This window comes from Acanthochromis polyacanthus, chromosome 21, assembly GCF_021347895.1.
Source record: "Acanthochromis polyacanthus isolate Apoly-LR-REF ecotype Palm Island chromosome 21, KAUST_Apoly_ChrSc, whole genome shotgun sequence".
In the NCBI taxonomy this organism is placed as follows: domain Eukaryota; kingdom Metazoa; phylum Chordata; class Actinopteri; family Pomacentridae; genus Acanthochromis; species Acanthochromis polyacanthus.
This window is the reverse complement of record NC_067133.1, coordinates 337,591-343,181: the sequence shown is the minus strand read 5'-3', so window position 1 is coordinate 343,181 and position 5,591 is coordinate 337,591. Positions and strand designations below refer to the sequence as shown.

The following is a 5,591-nucleotide window of genomic DNA, read 5'->3' as shown; positions in this document are numbered from 1 at the left end:
ACTTTACTGCCTGTTTTACTGCATCAACATGTCAATATTCTGTCCACATGTGTTTAGATTTTGATTGTTATATTATTATACTTTCTATAAAGATTAAAATCTTCTGGAAATTCACTAAATCTCTCATAGACAGACACTATAAAAGGTGACTTGTTTCTCTCATGTTGTTGTCACTAAACCTCACACTGCCGTCTCCATGGTGGTGATTAAAAGAGGAAGTAGTTTTTGTACCACTCTTCTATTTCTGTCTCTCACTGTGTGTCTTCGGGCACAGTAATACACTGCTGTGTCCTCAGTCCTCAGACTGTTCATCTGCAGATAGACTTTACTGCTGGAATCATCTCTGGAGATGGTGAATCTACCCTGGACTGACTGGGAGTAATAGATAGGAGTACTAGCTGTGTGTACTAAAGCGATCCACTCCAGTCCTTTTCCAGGAGCCTGTCTGACCCAGTTCCACACTGAGCCTCCAAAGTTAAGTCCAGATGTTGTACAGGTGAGTGTGTGGGACTCTCCAGGTCTTTTCACTGCTGCTTCAGACTCTGTTATGCTCCAACCTTCAGCACCACTCCAAACAAACACAGCAACCACCAACAGTGTGAGCTGTCTGTGATCCATGTTGACAATGTGACTGATATGTCTTCAAGTCTGTAAATGTCCTTTAAATAAACTGAATCCACATGAAAATGCTTCCATGAGGCTCCTCCTGCATCAGTCAAATCAGAGGGCAGGTCTATAAACAGCACAACATGAGATTCAACATCATTTCAACAACTCAGCAGCTAAAAAACATCTGATTCCTTCATGACATTTATTTCATTTTTCATCTTTGATGTCTCATCCAGCAGATTCTGTTAAATATTTATTGATTTAGATGAGTTCCACTGTAACTTTTTGTTAACTTTTGTCATGAAGAGAAAATTTCATTCATTCATTCAGACATTTTATAGTGTCAAAAATATAATAATGCAGAAAAAAGCAACAGATTTCTGGACTGATTTTATTTCCTCAATACTCAATGAAGTGACAACATGAAAATCTAAATGTATGCTTGAGTTGGAGTCATCTAGTTGAAGGACTGGATTCTTTAAGACCTTCAAGGTTTCAGGATTTAATTTATGTTTTAAGCCACAGACTTATAGAGAAACTTCAAGCATCACGAGATCATTAAACACTCAGGAACTGAAACTGGTTTGACTAAATACAAAATGCTGATGCTGTAGTGGAAAGGAAAATATCCAAATAATCTGACCACATCACATGCTGTTTATCGTTTAGCTTCTGTGATGAGGTACAGTTGAAGATTTATAATCAACTTCAGACTGTATGGTTTCTTTATTTAGTAATATAGTTTCTATTGTTGTACTTCTGTTGTTAAATCAAACTTTAGTGTTTGTAACAAAGTGTTTAACTGTATTCAGCATTTTAATAAACTATTCAAACTACATTAACAATGCAGAATAACTGTAGAAAGGATGAGTACTGCAAGAGTTTGCATGGACATTCAAAGAACAAAAAACATAAAAGATGCTAAACTGTTGTCTGTTGTTGTGCCTGCAGTCAGATGAACAGAGATGGAAGACATCTAAACTTTACATTTACATGACAGGAGGGAGGACACAGCTGGACTGAAAATCATTTATTCAACTGATGAAATAATATCCAAGATCAAATCTATGATATCAGGTATTCTGGAGCTTTTTATAATCTTTGTTTAAGTGCACAAAATGTGTTGCAGCATCAAAACCACAACTGTATGCATTTTAATATTAACAAAAATGAAAACGTGCCATTTTGTCTTAACTTTCATTTTTATATTTTACTTTGTGAGCTAGTATTCTGTTTGAGCAGAACAGGCAGCCTCTTAAAGCCTTTACAGTATTATAGAGAATCTACTGTGTTATTGTGATCAGTGACAAGCATTTGTTCAAACTGCTTCGTTGTCATCTCAGAGTCCATCTCACCACATCATGTCATTAATCAGTGTTTTATCTGATGTTGTGGATTGAAGACATTTTGCCGTTCTGATCATCTTCTTCAGTTTAACCTGTTGGTCCCTGAGCCCTGTTTTTGAGGCACCTGCTCGAAAAGGAAAAATAAATAAATAAAAAGGCTATATCTGTGGAAATACAACCTCTATGTGAATAATCTGGATATCAAAATAAAGGTAAGACCAGTGAGATTTCATCAGAGGTGTAGCCATCACTGTAGGGGCCACTGTGTCAGAGTAAATGCAGAAGGAACACAGGAAAAAATGAAAGTTTTTTATCCTCACCTAAAAAAAAATCTCTTTATAGTATCAATTCCATTTGAAAATGTGCTGTGAGCTCCCTAAATACTCCAGAAGCATTTGTAGTAACTTCTTGACATTTCCTGTACAAAGCTGCAAGTGGCTGCAGTAAAGAAGCATAAAAAGGACTTTATGAGTGTTTAGAGGAGATTCTAAGCTTTCTGTGGGTGTGTGGAATGTGTATGTGTGTGAAAGGGAGACAGCTGCTGACTTTGTTTTGCATAATTTCTAACCCTGCCGGCTGTAGGGACTAAGAGGTTAACTAACTACCTTTTCTTTGCCTCGGCTAAGAACTGATGCACTTAAAAAAAAAAAAATTTTATACCGAGCTGTTTCAAAGTGGAATAAGTTGCCTCCAAACATGATGACGATTAGAAACCATGTTTGTATTTAAAGGTAACCTGAGGAATGATGTCATAGGAAATTAGACTGAAACAAATGCAGCTGATGTATTTATATTTTCATTTTATTATTATTTTTACGGTGAATAGTATGTATAATGTGTATACTTTGTCGATCCTCAGGGCCAGTAACCCCCTAATTAACTTATTCAGCTGTCAGGGAATCACTGGACCAGCTCTCCATCCTACGGGTCCGGTTCTACTGCCCCCTGAGATCTTACTCAGAGGGATGCCGCAGAACTGTTAAGCTGGTAGACGAGGAAAATTCGCCTAGCTGTCTCACTGCCTTCATCCAGACGCCTATCCCTGCTTCCTCTGATAATTAATTTAACCGAGTAGCCACTTCGGTAAAGTTAAACTTAATCACCAGACACGCCCGTTAACGGCAGCTTTTCCTCTCATGGATCTTGCTCTTGGTAAGTTGCTAGGGTTAATTCAGAGGTTACGGACATATAGACAACCTCTAGGATATGTTTATATAGGGCCAACCTGGCCCCTATGACTAGGTAACCTTTCAGAACCTCTACTATTGTTATGCACGCAGTAATCTGACTTTTTACATCCAGAGCTAGATGTATAAGTATTCATTCAGGGATAAAAATAGCACTTGCAATTTGTTGTCTTTAATTGCAGAATAATGCTTTATTAATATAGTTTTAGCAGGGCAAAAGCAAAGCCAATAAATCATCAGACAGTTAATCAAACATCACTATTCTTTCAATTGTTTAACACGACTCATTAGTGGAACTATGCTTTCATAAAAGAGAAGTAATATTCACCCAGATTACATAATTTGGAGGGAGAGCAGTCACGGTGTGGCCACACCCGGCTGCTCACCTTGTTGTGGAAAAATTAATCCACTGCTATAATAAATCTATGTCTGTGTGTGTATCTGAGTGCAGGCCCTTTGCCCTCTGACTGAAATGGTTTACAGATAGCCTGTAGGTTGTTTCCTCTTGGATAACTGCCAGTATCAACAAAAGTATTGTTTGGAGATAAGGGTGCAGGTGTTCGTGTGAGAAAATTTGGGGGAGGCTGCCTCCCATGGGGAAAAGTGCCGGCCGCCCACAAGTTTCCAATTAAAATTATTAGGGAGTAAAGATTCGCTCTTTCCTTAAATTATGTAATACTGGCAGCTGGCAGTGGCAAAAAGAGGGATGGGTTAAGGGCATGAACTGACCCCAGCTCAGAGGGTATAAAAGATTGTATTATCTGACAGTAAGTTCAGAGGGCTTCCGGAACCTCTCTCAGTGTTTTGACCTGTGTTAAACAGAATAAACACTTTTGGCATCTGAAGACTCGACTCCTGGACTCCTTTGATGATTCTATGGTGAGACTTAGATATTTTCAGACCTAGAACTTAGAATTAAATCACAGTTGTTAATAGAGTGATCAGGTTAAACATAGATTTTACGTAGTGGGGCAACTGGCCCCCCCACTATAACCTGAGACCCGCCGGGGCCCAGGGGGAAGTGGATGGGAGTCCGGACCAGATTTAGATCTGCATATATCCATTTTTGTTGTTTGGTCCAGTATTCCTCACATGGAAAATAGAGTTCAGTAATGTTCCATTAGTAAGTGTTATATCCAGATCACAGTTCAGTAATCCTCCAACACTGCAGGAAACGCAGTACTTTGGTCCATAATTCCATCAGAACAGTTATTCCTTTGCAGATCATGTTGAATTCCCTGTCTGAGTTACGTGGTAATCATCCCCTGTGCTCAGACTGATGTCTGGATTGCACCCAGGCAGATACCCGCAACAATCTCCCAACTTGCATCTCGATCAGATGTAATTTATAGTTTACTGTATCTTTACCCCCTCCCAACTCGCACACTTGCCCCATACACTGACCACATGATCACCTCCACTTTTAAGGAACTGAAACTGTCTGTTTTGAACTGTCCAGACAGCCCATCTTGCCCCCCTTGATCTCTCCTGTCTGCAACTCAGCACAGGCTCCTGATCAGGAAGTGGAAAAGCGGATGTCAGCTTCTAACTAATCATGCCCACGAGCACCAGTTCTGAAACATTGCTTTCATCCCGGCGACGTCTGACGTTACGGTGAGCGTATTGCGTCATTTCCTGTTTCAGCACTGTGTCGTGTTGTTAGCATGGCTTCTGCTTCTGCCTCTTCCTCTCCCTCTCCTGCTCAGTGTGCCACATGTTTAGTTATTCCTCTGCCTCCTTTAGTGATAACGATATGTGTAATAAGTGCAGCCTTTTTGTAGTTCTGGAGGCGAGGCTCTCCGAATTGGAATCGCGGCTCCGCACCATGGAAAATAACCCGCTAGAAGCTAGCCAGGCCCCCTTAGCCGGTGCGGACCGCAATAGCTTAGCTAGTGTAGCATCTGTTAGCCGTCCCTTAGCAGCGCCCGAACAGCCGGGTGGATGGGTGACAGTTCGTAGGAAAAACAGTCCTAAACTCAAGCCTGCTGTCCCGGCCCACCACAAACCGTTTCATGTTTCTAATCGTTTTTCCCCGCTCAGCGACACACCCGCTGAGAAACCAACTCTGATCATTGGCAGCTCCATAGTCAGAAACGTGAAGCTAGCGACACCAGCGACCATAGTTAAATGCCTCCCAGGGGCCAGAGCGGGCGACATAGAAGCAAATTTGAAACTGCTGGCTAAAGATAATCATAAATATAGTAAGATTGTTATTCACGTCGGCGGTAACGACACCCGGTTACGCCAATCGGAGGTTACCAAAATTAGCGTGGCATCGGTGTGTACTTTCGCCAAAACCATGTCGGACTCTGTAGTTTTCTCTGGACCCTTGCCTGATCTGACCAGCGATGACATGTTTAGCCGCATGTCGTCGTTTCGCCGCTGGTTGTCTATGTGGTGTCCATCAATCGACGTGGGCTTTATTGATAATTGGAGCTCTTTTTGGGGA

The 5,591-nt window shown here is 41.0% G+C and overlaps 1 long non-coding RNA gene across 1 annotated transcript; it reads left to right on the top strand.

Annotated features, from left to right (window-relative positions):
* The first annotated feature begins 312 nt into the window (after positions 1 to 312).
* LOC127531727 (uncharacterized) lies at positions 313 to 2,250 on the top strand. The gene is made up of 3 exons (XR_007938826.1): positions 313 to 496; positions 1,561 to 1,686; positions 2,042 to 2,250. It is a non-coding gene; the product is annotated as an uncharacterized LOC127531727 (long non-coding RNA).
* The last annotated feature ends 3,341 nt before the right edge of the window (positions 2,251 to 5,591 follow it).